This window comes from Crotalus tigris, unplaced genomic scaffold (genome assembly GCF_016545835.1).
Source record: "Crotalus tigris isolate CLP2741 ecotype Arizona unplaced genomic scaffold, ASM1654583v1 scf7180000019478.12717781048:2074007, whole genome shotgun sequence".
Classification (NCBI taxonomy): Eukaryota; Metazoa; Chordata; class Lepidosauria; order Squamata; family Viperidae; genus Crotalus; species Crotalus tigris.
This window is the reverse complement of record NW_024097560.1, coordinates 1528014-1546000: the sequence shown is the minus strand read 5'-3', so window position 1 is coordinate 1546000 and position 17987 is coordinate 1528014. Positions and strand designations below refer to the sequence as shown.

General features: G+C 56.1%; 1 protein-coding gene across 7 annotated transcripts in view; it reads right to left on the bottom strand.

Annotated features, from left to right (window-relative positions):
- The window catches only part of FAM222A (family with sequence similarity 222 member A), a 50452-nt gene that overhangs the window by 19490 nt on the left and 12975 nt on the right, over nt 1–17987 (bottom strand). Inside the window, exon 1 of one of the 7 annotated variants that reach the window (XM_039362823.1) lies at nt 3796–3929. The exons of 1 other annotated variant lie outside the window; for it this stretch is intronic. The gene's annotated coding sequence lies outside the window, so the exon portion shown is untranslated. 5 more of the 7 variants (XM_039362827.1, XM_039362829.1, XM_039362825.1 and 2 more) reach the window with 5 other exon arrangements.

Here is a 17987-nt window from a genome sequence, read left to right as displayed (position 1 = left end):
TCCTGGAGCAAACAGGTCCCCTCACCCCATCCAGGCCTCAGATCCCAGGATTCAAGCTTCCCCTTCTGGATCAAATCCACCACAGGAAGCCAGCAGTTGGGAGGCGCGGCTGCTTTCCCGGCTCCTGCTGGACGTGGCTGTCAAAGGATGGGCAGAAGGAGGCGATTTCTGGTGGTCCAGGCGGAATTTGAACAAGGTGGTTTCAAAAATTCTAGCTCTGGACGCAAAGAACAGGAAATTCCAACCAAACTTCCCCGGGGGGTGGCTGATAATCCCAATCTGATAAGCAAGCTCTAAGATGCAGCCGATGTGGGAAGGATGCCTAGAGATAATTATATGGAATAGAAAAACTGCAAGCAGAATAAGCTTTTAATGATTAATTGTATTTCAACGCTTAATTTTAACTCTGATTTTTAATTGCAAGAATGTTGCTTCTATCCTTTTAGTACCGGAAGCTGCTGTGCTGGTCGAAGAAACAAGAAAGCCCCTTGGAAAACCAATAAATAACTAAATCAGCCAAGCAAACACCTGCACGCATCTTCGGTTGCTCTGCGCAACCCCCCCCCCACGGGGCCAGCTGCCGTCTCTGGCAGCACACAAAGCACACTGCAGACGCAGAGCTGAGGGGGGGGGACAGGGAAGCCACCACAAGCCCCTTCCTTGCCACTTGTTAAGATGGCACGGATAATAATAATAATAATTACAATAATTTTTAACGCGCATGCCGCCCGACTTTCAGTGTCTCTGTGCAGTTCCTAGGATAATATTCACATCTCTGGGGGACCCCCCTGAATTGTCCCATCCTTTTCAGGAGGGGCAGCTTTCAAAATGTGGGTCTCCTCATAGAGTGAAGAAGGTCTTTCTCTTCTCCTGCAGGGCTCCTGAAGGTGGGCTGGAGGGACGACTGGGGGGGGGGGATCTGAGTGCAAGGAGAGATCAGTGGGAGGGGAAGGAGGGCTGATTTTTCTTCCTGAAAGGAGTGACAGTGAAGGGGTGTGTGTGGGAGTGAAATACTAGGCTTGGAGGCCCTTTCTATCATCCTAAATTACCTGTATGTTTGGCGGGAGGAAAGCAAAGAAGGAAGGAAGGGAGGGAGGGAGGGAGGGGATGCATTTCACTCAAAAAGTGAGGGATGCTCACCATTTCAATTCTTATCAGAGAAAAGGCCTCCAAAACTTGCCAGCCCACCAGGCCTGGCGGCCCCGGGCGAGACCTCCGTGCAGTGGCTCCCTTGAAGGTGTGGCGAGTGCAGGTCCCGATCCCCCCTCCCCAGTGCAGATTCTGCTTCTTCCAAAGGGGAGGGGAGAGGGCGGGTGGGGGAGGGAGGTGTTAGGCAGCCCTCAACCAATGTCAGCCAGCTGATAATTATGGAGGGCATCTCTTCCCGAGGAGGGCGCAGGGGAGCAAGTCACTTAGCAACCGAGCGGCGCCCTGGAGTGGCCAGCGACCAGCCATTTTCCCCTGCCCTTCCCTGGTGGTGCCAGGCAAGCTCAAACAGCGATAGGCAGCCGCACAATAGCTCTTGACACGCAAATAGGTTAACATAATAAAGCCAGCTTTAGCGGCTCACTCCAGGGAGAGAAGCAATTCGCCTGGCTAGGAGGAGGTAATAAAGCCGGCCTTTTGTGTGTGGCATTAGCCAGAGAGAGGGGGAATTGCCCTTTGATTGAATTACCTGGCGTGAATGTTAGCTTTTCCCCAAGAATGCGCCAGGCAGGAAGGCCTAGTGGTTCCTCCCCCTGGCTAGGGTGAAAAGATCCCCATGCAGCTGCCCCCCCTTTAAAGCCTCACCTTCTTCTACTGGGCAGAGAGGCACCCCTTTCCTTCAAGGACTTCTCTGCAAAGGTGTGGAAGTCACTACTCTACAAACCGTGAGCTGTGGCAAGCAGAGAAAGGAGGAAAAACAGTCCACAACGTGAAAGTGGACCTTTGGAAACAGGTTGCTTTTTGATCTTTCACACACCCAAGCTGAGGTGGACCCAACCTTTGGTAACAATAATACCTGCCCCACTCAGGCAGCCTGCAATCCTTAGCCAGGTGTATCAACCTACACAGACAGCCTCAGAGCTGGGAATTAGGGTTGGGGGGAGGACGGCACTCACCACTTTATGCAAACAAGCTGAAGATACTGACCGGAACACAAACACCTCTTCCAGGGGTGAGTAACGTTGCAGAATCAGACCCCCGCATCAGGAAAACAGCCCACATCATCTCTCTACGCCTCTCTAACAATCCAAGTGAAATCCACTCTCCGCCTCCCAGCCCATACACCCCATGCCGGGAGAAGCCATTCGAAAGGGCCTGCATGACGTACCACCGTGGCTCAGAGGCTTAAATTTTTAATGCAGCTCCCTTTAGACTTGAAATATCTCGCAGCGTGAAACTGAGAGGAAGGCGGCAGAATGGAGATTTATTGACCTCTTCGAGCAGTGGCGGATCTGCAGAGGAGGCCAGTCTGGGAGGCTTTTAAAGGCAGGGAGGACACAAAGGATTCCCAGCCCCTCCTTCTCCCAATCAATGCCCCCCAAAAAGGAGACCAGGCACCCTTTCTGGTCCATAAGATAAAAACACCAGGGACCTACAGTTGATCGAGCAAAGCGCTGGCCAATTGTGCAAGCTTTTGAGTTCTGCAGAGTTCTTGATCGGGCAAATGATGTAGAATTCCAGGGGGGAAAGTCATTCCCTCGATAGGGCACCAAAAGAGAAAAAAGAGGCTCAAGGAGGCTCCAATTTCAGAATTTTGACTCAAAAGAGCGCCTAGGTCAAGGCGACTCAGGCATTTTCATTCAGTGCCCAGGGAGAGGGTGCTTGCAGCCCAAAGGTTTCGCCTGAGTGGGCTGACATTAAAAGCGTGCAGATTTTAACATTTCACAGAATTTTCCATGCTGGTCCGTCCAGAAAAAGTCTGTGCAGTTACACATAAACCAGCTTGTTTCATGCAACGGATACCTTCAGCGTTTCAAGGAAATTTCAACACATCATAATAACAATTAAACTCAGGCCAAAGAGCAGGTCCCTTGCTCTGGTGCTGAAATTCTGACTCTTTTTCATTCTCTCCAACAAAATTCCCTGCAAAGTCTGAAACTTGAAAACTTTTTTTCCAAGCAAGCAGGGAAAGAGAGTGGGAAAAAAGTCTTATGCCTGACACACTTTGCACAATGAGGCGTTGATGTCCCAAAGCAAAAGCCTACGCTTGACCGCTGGACTCGAGTGCCCAGACTTAACTCCGAATGGCGTTTTCTCCATTGTGAAAAGGCCTCCGGATTCACCCCACCCATACCAGAGAGCGTCCCCGGAGCAGATGGGGAATGGGGGGGGGGAGGCAGGTGTTCCAGAAAGACTCTGCGGCCTGGAGGGGACTTAATCTTCCTGGTTACGTTTGTGCCAACTTGCCTCTCGAAGCCTTCACAACGCCATCATCAAGGTTTTCAGTTGGGGGGGGAGGATCTGGGCTCAGGGAAGGCTAAAACCAGACAGCTCCAGGCCTGCTCAGGAGGAACCAGCGTAAGCAGGCTTGGGGGGGGCAGCACCCCTCAGGCACCCCGCCTTCTCCAAGGGCCCCATCCCCGCCCTGATGCTCGGTGTTGGGGGGGGGAGGCTTACCAGCTGCAGGAAGCTTCACCCCGGGGGAGAACCTGTGCCATCGGGCAAATCGCCAAGGGAAGCGGGCGGGGAAGGGACGGACAAGGCAAGGACGGGGCGGGCCGTCCCAGCCACACGGACAGACTGCCTTGCCCATCATCCCCGGCCAAGGGCGCGCGCCCCTGCACCCGCCCGGCCCTCGCCCCGCTTTACCATCTCGGTGCGGCCCCGGATCGGCTTCAGGGCGCCTCGGCCGAGAGCAGCAGTCGTCGCCGCCTCCACCGCCGCCGCCTCCGGGTCCTCGCGGCCATGAAGTGAGCCGAGCCAGGAGCGTCGCCGATGCCTCGCAGCCGAGAGGGCGCCGCCCGCCGCGATCCTCAGGGGCAGCCCGAGTGCGGCGGGGCCCGGCCGGGGCTCCGCGGGGGTCGCCGGCCGCCAGCGGGGCTCACATCCTGCCCGGGCCGCGCGTGCCGTTGCCGGAGCAGCACAGACGACATGGAGAAGGGCGGCGGGGCGACGAGGCTGGTCCCTTTGTGTGCCGCCGCCGCCGCCGCCGCCGCGCCGAGCAGCCGGCCCCGAGCGGCGGCGGACGGGCGAAGCGGGCAGCTCTCTGGGTCCCCGGGGGCCGCGCGGCAGAGCCCGGCGGAGGAGGCGGCCCGGAACCGTCGCGGCCGGCCAGGCGCGGAGTGCGGCTCGGTCCGGCCGGGCGCCGGGCCGGCGAGAAGGCGAGGGAGCAGCCCCGGGAACGCCGCTCCGCCGGCTCCTTTCCTCCAAGCGGGGAGCGCGACGGCCGGCAGCGGCGCTGCGGAGGTTCGGGAGGCGAAGCGGCTCCGGCGGCTGGCCCGGCCGGCTCCACGAAGCGGGAGGCTCCGGCGGCGACCTCCCTCCGCGGCGGCGCCGGCGACTCTGAGCCGCGCAGCGCGCGCGCCTCCTGCGCTCCCCGCGTCTCGCGGCGCACGCGGCCCGGCCACGCCCCCCATTATCCCCGGGCCTGGGTTGCCCGGGCGACGCCACGAAGCGTCCTCTCCCCCCGCCGAAGGGGCGGGGCCTCGGCAGCCACGCGGCCGAATTCGAAAGCGGGCTCGCTCGGCCCGGTTCCCGTCCCCGGAGCCCCGTCCGGCCCCCTCCCCGGCCCCGGCCCCCTTTGCGGCGCTAACGAGACTTTAATGCGGGTTTCTAACGAGTCTGTCCGTGCGTCCCCAAAGGAGGGGGCTGCGCGACTGGCCCGTTCATACAAATAAAGGCCCTGGGATGCTCTGGCTGCAGGGGGGCAACTTGAGGCTCCTGCCTCCGCTTTTCAGCGCGCCTTGCTTCATCGTCCGGGTGCGAGGGAGGTTTGGGCTGAAGTTCTACCGGCCTAGAGTAGACCACTCTGCTCAAGCCGCTCCCATCGTCCCCGTCCGGGCTGGTCAATGCTTTCCACAAAAGGGCTTCTGCCGCAAAGTCTTAAGGCGATGCTGGGCTCCGGTTCCCACTGACTTCTCATCCGACCCTACCTCTGGCTCCTGGGCAGCTTCACACCCCCCTTTCCCCCCCCCGCCTGTCCCCAGAACCCTCTCTGCCCCCTGGTAACCCTGGGCTTCCCTGCCCCATAGGGTGCACCGACCATCTTCATCCCCCTTAGAAGCCACAAACATATCCACTTCTTTCTACTTGGCTGTTTATAGAGCCTACAAATCACAACAACGACAACAACAACAACAAGGGCAGTGCGTTTTCTCTTTTCACAGCTCTGCTGCGCTATCGTACAGAGGGAGAGAGATTTCCTGGGAATTAAAAACCGGCCTTTCTCCTCCGGCTTCAATGCCTTGAAAGCCCCATCAGATCCGGCTTTCTTTTCTACAAAGTTATTGACTTATCAAGGTTAAAATACGCTCGGCACAGTCCAAGCAAAGAGGGCTCACTCCGCATTATGCTGTCATTGGGAGCCGTGTTTTCATGGCAACGGGCCTCCTTTTCTGCACATTAAACGGTTGAGTTGTGCAAAGTTCAGACATTACATAAACAGAGGTAACAACAACAACAAAAATCAATGGCCGTGCAGGCATGGGAAGAGAAGATAGCATTGATTGGCTCAGCCATCAATAGGTGGAGATCAGGGCTCCTTGCCCTCTACAGGAACCTTCCTACATGGGTGAGAAAACAATAGGCTGAAGGACAGGCTGAAAGACAGCGAGAAAGACAGAGGGAGGGAAGCAGAGCGACAACACGTCCCCGTCTCAGAATCTGCCTTTCCAGATGTCAGAATTTAATTAATACTTGCCCCTTACTCTCTGCTGCAGCTTAGCTGGATTCATAGGTGTTTCCTATACCACCCATCGAGTGCAAGCTGAAAGCAAGCATCCCCTGGAGAACGGGTCCTTTCCAAACCCTTACTTCACCCCCCCCCATCCCCAAATATTTCAGACCTTTAAGTTGCAACCAACCACCTAAAGTGACAAAGTCAAAGGAAAACCAGCCCTGAAGTTAGACAGGCAGGAACTTTTTCTGGGTCAGGAAAATAGAACTTCTTCTGAGGTCTTTGCTCTGCTCTTCTAGCCTCCTCCAGGAAAAGCTTTTTATTCTTTAGATAGGAAACCTGCTTCCCAGCCCAAAGAGGGAACCAACTTCTACCACCTGCCTGAGCAAGAGAGATGCTAGAGGTTCCCAGCCCACCCACCCAAAGAGCGAAATACAAAATAAGACTCCTGCAATCTCACCACATCTCACCATACCTCACCCGAGAAGGGGATTGAAGGTCATCCATTCCAAGCCCCAACGGAGCCCTTTAACAGACAGGAGCACGGACCCAGGTAGGGTCTGGCGCTTCACCCCATCACATGGCACAGCCAGTCCATCCGGCTCCTGGGACAGATCTAAGGGACAGCAAAGGAAATGCAATACAAAGTCAACACCTGTTGTGAAAGAGGCTGGTGGGGCCTCTCCCCAGCCTCTTTTCCTGGGGGGGGGGCACTTTTTGCAATTGGGCCCATAAATGGGGTGTTATTTCCTGTTTGCTGAAAGAGGCTGACCATTTCCGATTGGGGGCAATTTTTTGCCTCTGCAGGGGAGATGTAGGCACAGAAACCCTGCTGGTTCTTCTCCGTCCCAGCTGGGCCCAAAGCCTTGTCCCAGGAGAGGAGAGGAGAGATTCTCCCTTCCAAAGCCACCATCATGTGTGCTCTAAGTCTTGTGCTGACCTTTTTATTCTTGCTCAAACACTGCAGGGCAGCAGGGATGAAACATCTGGAGAGAGCCGATCTCTGAGGCTGGCGCTGGTCGGGTCATTGAAGACAACTTGAAGTGCCTGCTGGTCTCATTTCCACACAAGCTCAATGCCCCAGTGAAGTGTCCCAATTAAACTCTGCCTCAAAAACAATTTAAACACCATTAAAGTGTTTCCATTTTGGAGCACATTATCTGCTTTTATCACCCAGGGATCCCCAACTCCCACCAGGCCAGTCCTGGGCAGAGAGGGAGGTCAGCCTGCCTCTTCTCCCAGGCAAGGCTGCTGGTCTCACCTGGTAGGACAAGCTGCCACCTCCCCCGCCCCCAAATTGCAGGGCAGCCATGAAATCAAAGAGATGCCATTTGACAGGCAGAGCAATTCACCAGAGGGGGGCAAAGGGCCCCTGTGATTATTGCTTCCTGCAGCAACAGGTTGGCACCTCTGATTAGTGACCCCTACAAGACTTTGATCTTTAATGGGAGGGGGGACATCCTGCAAGGACTTCTGATGCTCTATGGCTGCAAAGGAAGGCGGTGGGGGGGGAGGGATACTTCGGAATCTCAGCCAATAAAGAAAGGGAAATTGCAGCCCGCCTTTGATGGTGTTTTCAGAGGAGTGGGGGCCAGTGAAGAGCCAGACTTGCCCCATAAAAGTCACACCTCCTTCACACAAGGACACAGCGAGACACACACGCACACCCGGTTCACTCACCAAGGGTATTCCGTAACCTAAAGAGACCGTTCCGAATGTTCCTGCCTAAGAAAGCTCATAAAATGTCCTTGGAGCATTTTCAGAAAGAGCGGCTCCCTTCTGCAACTGGCACAAAGTTGCAGAATGGCCCCACCCCGGGAAGGCCTGTGCCAAATCGGGGGGGGGGAAGGGAAATTAATGGACAGTTACCTTTCGGTTGTGCAGCCACAGCCCCCCTTGGGGAAAGAAGGACGGATGCTCCACGGAAGAGCTGGGAGAAGCAGCCGGGCAGGGCGAGCCAGGTGCAGGGAAACTTGGCCCCGCACCTTGCTCCCATCGAGACAGAATTCCCACGTGGCAGGTTGGCCCAAACCTCCTCTGACATTTAGAGGGGGCTGTGGGGAGCGCCGTCCCCTCTGACACGGTGCCCGATGTGGCTGTGGGAATGGGGGCTTCTGCGGAGAAGGCGGGAGCCTTCCTGGCTGCGTTCCTGCTGGGACGCTGCCCATTTTTCAAACAAGTGTGTTGCTGCTGAAATTCCAGATGGAAACGAGAAAAATATTGGCAGTTCTAAAAAACGGTTCTAGAGACTAGGAATAACAAGGCCAAAACAACAGAGCCACAAATTCCAAGATTTCTTTGGCAAGCGGGCCTCTATTTACTGGCAGGGAAAGAGGAGGGCCACCGCGCTGAAGGTTGGGCTCGGGGTCCTTTCAATCGGCCACCTTCAGCTGCCCCCCAATCCCCATTCTGCCCCCCAGGCTTGGAGCTGCTCTCCCCCATCCCTGCAAGGCTGTCCCCTTTCTGAAAAAAAAGGCTTTCAGCAAGCCCTCCATCAGGATTAAGGCCACGGGAGAGCCCCTTTCTCCACTCAGAAGCGGCTGCTTTGATCACCCAGGGAGGGGCTGTGAACTCTTCCCCCAAAAGGCTCCGTGCTGCTTCTCAGGAAAGGGTAGGGGGAGAAAGCCAGCTGGGGAAAACGTGATGCTGCATCCTTTTGCCTGCTGGCCCCCCAGGTTTTTGGCAGGCAGCCATAACAGCAGTAAAAGCTCCCCAGACAGGGCACCGATCCCTCCATGGCACCTCCAGGCACAGCAAGGGGTGGCATGCCATGGGGAAGGGCCAACCTCAGACTCAGAGGAACCCAGGGACCCACCAGACCCAAATCTCCTTTGCAGAGCCCACATATTGCTTCTGGTGCCACCTGGTCCAGGAGAGGACGGGGGGGGGGGTGGACATTGACTGGAGAACTTCTGGGACTAGTTACAGGTGAAAAGGGAAGGGGGCTCAGGACCCTTTCCCCTCCCCAGGCCTATGATTAACTTGATTGTGGTCATTAACGTGGCCAGCAATTTCCCCCTTTTATCTCTGGCTTTCACCAAAGAGGGTTGTGGAAATCCTCCCCCCTTCCCATTTTAGCATCCCCCCCCCTCTTATTAGCTTCAGTGCAAAAATTCTGGGCAAACCAAGCAGCAGCACAATTAACTATGCATGTGGCTTTATTTGTCTCTCTGAGTGTGTGTGTGTGTGTGTGTGTGTGTGTGTGTTTCACAAAAAGGGGAAAGAGCTATTTTCGTGCATCCCTTCTGGGAAACGGCAAGCTGTGGGCCTCTCTCTCTCTCTCTCTCTCTCTCTCTCTCTCTCTCTCTCTCTCGCCTTCCCTCTCCCTCCTCAGAAGCCTCCATTATCCACAGCTGCTTAATTGAAGAGTGTGGCTGGCTGGCGCTCGGGAGGAAGCTGCCTAGAAGGCTGGGCACTCGGGAAACTCTCGCCTTATAAATGGATTCACGGGAGGGAGGCCTTAATTACAGAGGCTTCTACAGCACCGGAGGGTTTTACGGCAGCCCCAATGGGGTGGGGGCCGTTCTGGCTAAAATGAGTTGATTAGCCTCCACTTTATGTCCCCGGGAATATTAAGTGGGCCCTAGAAACCGATTAAGGCCGCCCACCATCAAGCATTGATGAGCAAGCAGAGGCCTGGGGAGGGGACGAGGGAGGGCCGGGTAGCCCATTGAAGATGGCCACCCAGGGGATCCAGCCCCACCGGCAGGCCTTGACTACTAGAAAGCCATAAAGGGAACCAGCCTTACACGGGGGGGGGGGGGGACAGCAACAGGCCCCCAAGATCCAGGTGTGTCGTCCCCGAGTCCCAAGCCGGAAGGTCTGGAGCTTTCCAAGGGTGGGCTCAAAGGATCCTGAGGGCGCACGGACAGGCCTGTCAATCACTTCTGGAAATCCGTGGGTCAACCTGCAGCTCCCTAATCAGCCTGAGCTGCTAGGATTACTGCTCTTCTCTCTGCAAGGAAACCTCTGGGAATTAATCTCCCCAGCCGTGGGCCAGGCAGGGTCATCCACGGCTGGACTGGCCCCCAAACAGTTGGTGGGCAGGGGGTTCCATTGATGCAAACTGCCCTTCTCAGTGGAGGTGAGGTGGGGGACCTTCCTCTGGGTCCTGGACAGCAGAGAGAGCTGTCCAACTCCTGGACAGGGAAGGGGCAGGGGCCTGAGGAGATGTTCCGGGCACTGAAGACAGAAAAGCCTGGGGAAGCCTCATCCCCCCCACAGCTGTGCCATCCCCCCCCCACTTGGGCTCTAGCAAAGGGGACGCCCCCCTCCCCCCAGCTTGAGGAACACTAATCCCCAGCCTTGGCAGAGGTCAATTGCACCATGGCACCCAACTGTCCCTGGGATCAGGCAGCAGAAGCCTGGCAACCGCCAGGGTGCCCCTTCTTGGGGGGGGGGGTTTCCAGGGCAAATCCATGGGAGCCACTTCTTATTGTGGACCAAGGGCAAAGTCGGCGGATTCCCTTGTCCCCGAAGCTGCAGCTAAGATCTCTTGCTGAGATCAGGGAGGCCCTAAACTAAAGGCAACTTCTGTAGATTGTCAGGTTGGTTAACAGGCAACCCACGTCCCTGAACTTCACATGGGGGTGTCGGTGGATGGGCAAGCTCTGTTGCGAGTCTGAGCCAGGTCGATAAGCTGAAGGGAGGCGGACCACCCATGTCCCAGTGGGAGCAAGAAACCTCCACTAGGCGCCAGTGGGGGCCGATTGCAGCCTTCCCAGAGCTACCAAGGACAGGACAGCGAAACTGCCTCGGAAAGGGAAGCCGTGGCTGGCTAATCAATTTCCCTGAGTCAGAAAGAGACAAATTGTCCAAAGGCATCAGCCCTTAAACACCACCTTCCCTAATGCAATTTTACAATTTCCTATAATTGAGTCACTGTGTAAGTTTTCTCACTTTCTCCCTGCTTATTACCTGGAACTGGGTCAACGGTGTTCAGGGGAGAGAAGCGGGTAAGGGCTGCCCTCTCCCCCAGCCGCCCGTGGCGGGGGGGGGGCTGTTCCAGCCTCTCAAAGCACCTGCCATGGGGGTGACCCCCCTTGTAACTGTCTTGTTCAGGCACACCACATCCGATGGGGGAGCCATTACAGCCCCTGAATCCAGAATATCTTCCTGGTGGGTTGGCCAAAGACATGAGAAACGGCTTCCATGGGTGACTGGAGCTTCTCCTCACGGCTTGTCTTAATGTCTCCTTCAAGGCAGCCAAAGAGAAAAGGTGGCACCTCCTGCCAGGCAGTTCTTGAAGTTTCTTGGGAGTGAAAGGATGCCAGACTTGGGATCTCCTGGTGGTCTCCCAACCAAAGACTAACCGGCTCCATTCGTGCTTAGCTTTTCAAGACCAGTGCACGCTGTAAGACTTTGCCTATAACTTTGGGTCCCTGGGAAGAGCAGGTGGCTGGCGATGGAGCAAAGAGGAAACCTGAACAGCAGAGAACAGCCAGGAGCAATTACGTCCCCCACCTGACGGAAGTCTAGATGGGGGAAAGGGGGGGGCTCCAACAAAGTCCCGAGGGGCCTCCCAGTGCCAGGAGGGCCCTCGCGCAGGGCCAGCGTCCTTGGCCAAGGTTGACGGGAGGCAAAAGGCTCACCAGGGTGGGTGGGGGGAGCAGCTTTTCTCAAGGTTAGAGCTGACAATGAAAGGCCGGCATTTGCATGCGGCTCCGCTCATTGCAGGGCGAGGAGGGAAATGATTTTTAGGAAGAATTGCTTGCAAGAGGGGAGGGAAAGCCTTCCCTTCAGCACAGCACCTGCCAGGGTTAACTCCTTGGGCTCCTCAGCGCTCAGCACCAGCAGCAGCAGCAGCGGCCCTTCAGCTCCAAGGCCAGGAGCCGATCCAGGATTCGGCCTTGGGCAAAACTCACCCCAGCCCCACGCTGCAGCCTGGAGCCAGTCTGGGTGCCCCGGGCCCTGCCCTTGGCCAAGGGTCCTTGGCAGGCGGGGACAGGCAAGAAAGCCTGAAGGTTGCCAGGGGGTCAAACCTCTCGCGGCCCCCCCAGCTCCAGCCTGCGGGACCCGCCTCCCTGCTAGCATCTGCAGCCGCTTTGCCAGGGATTGGAGAAGGCACCTGGGAAGGAGGGTGCGGGTGGGCGCCGGGCTTAATTTGCTCTCCTCATTTGATCAAGAGCAGGGTGACATTTGGCAAAAGTTGCTGATGAAGGATTGAGTGATTAATTGCCATGGCAACCAACCTTCGGCTTAATGATGGGGATGAGTCGCAGCAGAAGACAAAAGCTGGCCCTGCGGGGGGCGCAAGTGGCGGGGGGGGCGGGGCTGGGGCAAAGGAGGGATGGGGAGGCAGACCCCCAAGTCAGAAAGTGTCTCCCGAGGAGGGGCATCCGATCCCCAAGTAATTACCCAGGACTGAAGGGGGAGCAATCAGGCTGCTGCTTAATGAGACTCACCTGCAGCGTTGCTATGCCAACCAAATTTAGAGGCTCTAGGCACTAAAAAAAAAAGGAGCCGGGAATGAGGGGAGCCTCCAAGACAGCAGGACTACAACTCTCAGAATTCCCAACCGGCATAGCTCTGGGACGGAAGGGCAACCCTCTCGCCTCCCCAGCCCCCATCATCAACTCCTCCAAGGCTGCCCCAGTTTGAAGGTCCCCATCGTGGGACCGGAGGGTAATTCTGTCCCTGACCAGAGAGGGCATCAGAGGTCCATCAAAAGAGCAGTGGCTCCCCCTGCTGGCCAGCAAGGATATTTTCAGTGGCACCACGATGCAGGCTCATTTCACAGGTGAGGCCCTCCTCTGTCAGTCTGGGTCTAAATGGATGGGGTTCCCGTGGCAGAGGAGTCCCAGCTGGGAGTCGGATCTGAGCTGGCCTTGCTGTGAACCAAAGAAGACATGGCAACCATTAAGCTGGAGGGGAGGGGAGGAGGAGGAGGAGACGAGGCCGGCAGAAACGTTATCCTTCTGGGCATCAGGGAGAGGCAGCCAGCCAGCCAGTGGGGCCCATCCTGGAGGGAGGGAGGGGGAGAAGAGTCCCCCCGATACTCGATACCTGCCAAGACGCCAGCGATTCTGGGCTCCAAGCAGCAGATGCAGAGGAGATCCGGTTTTAATGACAAGGGGTCTTCTGCCTGCGGAGCCGGTCGGCTGTGCACTCACAGGCCATAAAGAGGGATCAGGCATCGATTGTGCATTAAAAAACTGTCCATGTCAGTGAAAATGGGCAGGCGATTCAGGAGATAAATGTTACCTCTGGCTTATGCAGGGGTACGGAGATCTCGCATCTGGGGGAGCCAAAGGGCCGGCGGGGGGATGTCCGTCTTGAGGCATTGTGCTCTGGATTCCCGGGCAGCTGTGATGGACAAGGGACCAAGGCAAATGGCTTCCATGGGGGAGGGGGTAGAGAGAGAGAGACGGCTGGTCTTCAACACACTTTCAGAAGGGGAGAGAAACCACAGACCATGATGATGGCTTCTGAAGTGGTCACCGAGAAGTGGGCAGCCATGCCAAGCAGCGGTCCACCCGCCTCCCTGCTGAGGCTCTCGGCCACCCCTCAAAGCCGAGCAGAAGATGCCCCAGCAGAAGAGGGGCCGTTTCCTGGAAGGAGGGCTCTGACCAGCCTGGGCCTGATCCAGCTTGGTGCTTTCCTTGCCATCTACTCAAGCTTGATGTGCAGACTCCAGCGCCAATTCCTTCCCCTGTGGGTGTCTTGGCTGATTCCTCCGGGAGATTCTCCTGTTTTGGCACCTCCAGCCTTGGGCTTCTCCCCCTCCATCCTTCGCCCTTTGTCTCCTTGAAAGGATAAAGATGTTTTAAGCGGTTGCAACGCAACAACCCAAGGTTGGCTTTGCATCTCGGAGGACTGCCAGCTTTTTTGGGGGGAGGGCAGCAATGCACTTTCATCTTTTTATCTGGATCCCATCCCAACTGCAGCTTTTATTCCTCTGCCTGGGAAGCTGATGGGGAGGGGAGGAAAACCCACCTCCAGTGCCCCCACCACTCTTTCTGCCAACAACTTCAGGAGGTGGCAGTAAATTTCACAAAGGCAGGAGGAGACACACGGATCTTCACCGCTGTGAATCTTGTTCACCTGGAAGTCCATAAAACACCCTTCCCTGAAGTTCAGCTCCCCCTTCTTGCTTCCCCCCCCATGAATGATGGGCGTCAGCATGAAATACATCTGCCTCCCTGGCAACTGGGCTTGACATCAAAATGGATGGTGCCATCTGGGAACGCTCCCTCTCCCTCTCTCTCCCAGGTGTATTTCTTGGCACACGTCTCCTGACATTGCTCTCCGGAACACCCAGGCGATTCATCCTGGCCTCCTCTGCCACGAGGGGCAGCTCACGAGGGGCCACCGGGCAGGAGACCCTGCCCCCCCTTCTCCCCAAGCGGGGCAGAAGCAAGAAGAGAAAGGGCAGGCTGGCATCTGGGAGCTGCCAGCTCAGACATCTTCAGTCTGACCCCCCAGCAGAATGGCAGGCAGCACTTTGCTTTGGAGAGGCACTTAGCCCAGGATTATGGGTATTGAAGTGCAACACTTCTCAGGCCTCCAAGTTGGGAAGGTGGGCACAAAGCTTTAATACCAAGAACTCCTACAGTTTGTTAGCCATCAGACTCTCAGGGACTCTGGCTGGTTGAAAGACTTCTTTTCTTAGACAACAGAGTCAGTAGTGAGGGAAAGGCACTTTGTACATGCCCAGGAACACCTCTATTTGTTCCCTTTATTCCCGCTTTGCATCCAGGTGCTGTTTCCTCCCACACCTGCTCTTATTAGCTGAAGCAGCCCTCCAGTTTTCCTGGAACCTGATTTGAGGGGTTTTGATCTTTGTTACATGTGACACATTTTAATATCAGGGACAGAAAATCAGATTTGAAATCCAACAGCCACTTAATGAAGATGCTTCAAAATCACATCCTGCTCTTCCCAGGCTCAGCTCCCCTGCCAAGATTAAAGCCAGGCCTCACGCCGGTAATCTGGGCTGATTAGGCAAACTCAATCTTGCCTTTTCTCATCACTAAGGAAGGGGCCCCTTTTTCCTCAAGTCTCCTTTCAGCGGCAACTTTCACAGTTGGGCTGGGGGGGGGGAACGGGACCCCATTGGATCGGATCCGAGGGCCCCACTTGGAGGGATCTTCTGGGATCTTCTTACGGAAGAAGCAAAGGACCCTTTTAAGGTCTCCAACTCAGCCTTTGGCTTCCTGGGAGCCATACTGGTCCGTTTTGCAAGCCAAAGTTTTCGTCAGCCGCCTCAGGAGAAATTATCTGCCCCCCCACCTGTCCGGCTGCCCTCCTGAGCAGCTAAGCTGGGGAGGATCCTTCTGGCCCATCTCTGGTCCTCCCCACCCCCAATGAGTCTTTGCCACCTTCCTCTTTGCAGGTTGGAAATCTCCCCTAATTTAGAAAAATGACGGCACGTCGCTTCCTCGCCCCACACAGTCGTTTCTGAAAATTTACTTCAAGGTCCACGGTTGGCAATGTCAAAAGTGATGAAAACCAATAAAAAGAGCCAGTGCAGCATGAATGGCTCTCTGACAGTATTGCTGAAGAGACTGGGGGGCGGGGGGGGAGCCAGGCGCTCCTGTATGCACCGAAACACACGGATAGGAGGGCACGTTGTTGATTCCCGACTTCTGCTAAGAGGCGCTCAGAGTCTCCCTGTTACAAGGACCCTTCTTGGGGTGCACCAAAGAGCCCCCCCCCGTTGCTTTCTCAAGGCAGGAGAAGCCCAGCATGGACCCTCCTTGCCCAGGGAGCAAGTCTCTCTCCTCCCCCCTTGAAGACACCCGGAATCCTCTCTATGCCTCCCAGGCTCTCTTCCACAGAGCCGTGCACTCTGACCCCCCCCCCCCGTTTTCCGCCCGCCCTCTAGCTTTGTCCCTGTTCCTGTCCCAGCACACACAGAGTCCAGAGTCCTCCCCACCTGGATCCATCTGACCATCTCTAGTGGACAGTCCAGAGCAAAGGCCCAAGGAAAGGCTCCCCCCCCCTTCGCTTCCAAGCTCACAGCGACACCCGTCCCTCCTCGCCCTCCAGGAGAGGCAGCCAAACCTTAATTTAAATGTTCACTGAGCATGTAAAACTAGAGGAAAGTCAATTCCATCACCCGCCTCTACAAACCCTGCTGGGGAGAAGGCGGCCTTTCCGACTTGGGGAGAGTTTTCCGCCTGGCGATTCAGGCTGCAGGCTCAGCCAATCGCCGGGCCGAAGCAGCTGGACAGGGCTGCCCTGGGCTCAGCGCCGCCTGGAGGAGAGCCAGAGGCACCGGCAAGCGTTCCTGGCCACGGAGCCCATCCGTTTGCAGGACTGGCCCAGCATCAGGCTTGGGGGGGGGTCCCGGAAAGCAGCATCTCTCCAGGGCTCCTGGGGGGGGGGGTGTTTGTGTGTGCACACCAAACTCAAAAATTCCTTCCGTTTTTAAGAAGGGGCTGAACATACACTGGCCAAATCCAGAATTTTTTCCCAGCTCTGAGGCGGTTAGGGACAGGCTCTCACATTAAAGAGAAACTTAAGCCATTTGAAACGCTGCTCTCTTTTTCCACCTCCCGGGGGCGAAACCCCCCACCCAGGGCTGAGGGTCAGGCACCAGCCCACCTCGGATTCCTTCACCTGGCTGCTGAATGACCTTCACAAGGCTGATGCAGGCAGCCTGCTGCCATAACCATGCCAAGGCAAACACCTCGCAGTTCAGGGCCACCTGGGAGAGACAGACCCCCACCAGGATTTTCACTTGGGAGGCATTCTAGAGAAGGGGCTGCCCCCCCCCGCCTGCTTTGAGAAATAGCTCTGCTTTGCATGTGTGCTTCTGGGGACCCCCATCCACTGCTGTGTCCCTCCCCACACGCAGCCTCTGGCTCCCTCACCCTTAACCTAGTGAGAAGCTAAGCAGAACTTTAATTTTAATGTTCATTGAGCATGGAAGCACCATGCCAAAAATCAATTTAATAACCAATATTTGCAAACAGCGCCTGAAGGAAAAGTGGTGCAGATTCTGTCTGGGGAAACTCTTCGTAATAACATTTAAGGCTTCCCATCTCAGACAAAGAGTGGGAATTCACACACACAAACACCCGCACACACACACATACCACCCGTCACTAGAAGCCAAGTGCGGATACTTATCGATCTGCAACTCTCCAACCTGAAGAACAGACCACCCTTTTATCTGATGGAAATATCACCACAAGGCAATCCCTGCCTTGTTCCATTGTGAAAAGCAGCTTCCACCAGACCTCTCAACAACCAGGAAGAAAAGTTGTGGCTTCAGATGGACAAAAATGAGACAACTGTCCCACCCCCTAGTGTGAAAGCTGAAGTTCTCCAGGATTAGTGCAACTTTACTATCCAAAACGGAAAAGAAGAAAAACAAAACAGATTTCAGGCTTAGCTCTCAGTGATGGGAAAGTGGCTGCTGGCTGAACTCTACCGGTTGGGTCCATGGCTGCCCCCAGGAAGGCTTTGCTTCCCAGGTGGGGCTCCTTGGAGCCAGAGGTTCATCCAGGAGCTCTCCGTGGTCCTGTTCTCCTGAATCTGCACATTTTCCTGAAACTCTTTTCATTGGGGTGAGCCAAAAGCAGAGCGGCTGTCGGTTGCCTGAAGTAGCTGTAGAGCGCTTGAACCCGGCCTCCCACTTCCACCGGCACTGATGACCTTCCCTAGTGGGGTCATGAAATGTCTGCAAGGAAACCACCCAGCTCAGAGAGCACCCAGGACTCCACATTCAGCCCTGAGCTGCAGAGTTTCTCTTCAACATCCATTCTCTCTGTCTTCTGCTTGTCTCTGGAGGGGGTCCTCCACCCCAGGACGAACGGCTGACCTCTCTGCCCAGGAGGTCTGCCCCACGCCTGACCTCGGCTTCAAGCACCCACAGCACTACCAAGAAGGAATGAGCTTCCTCTGAAGCGATTTGGTCTTGCCGTGATTGCTGCGTTTCAGCCAGGAGCCTGCTGAGTTGGGGGGGGGGACTCTTGGCCTCTTATTCCCCGAGTTTCTTCCACCGGCCTGTCCTTCCAAGGGCCCCACTTCTTGCAAACCAGAATGGCAGGGTGATTGCTGCTGATCTCTGCCCTTCCTTCTTCTGGGGCATTTCAATAACCCCAGCATTAAATTTTCACCCAAGGGTGAAAAAGTGATCCCAGCCCTTCCTGGCGATTCACTTTCACCCTTTCCGTCCCGATATTCAGGCCTCCAGGGAGGAGATTTTTGAGCCGCA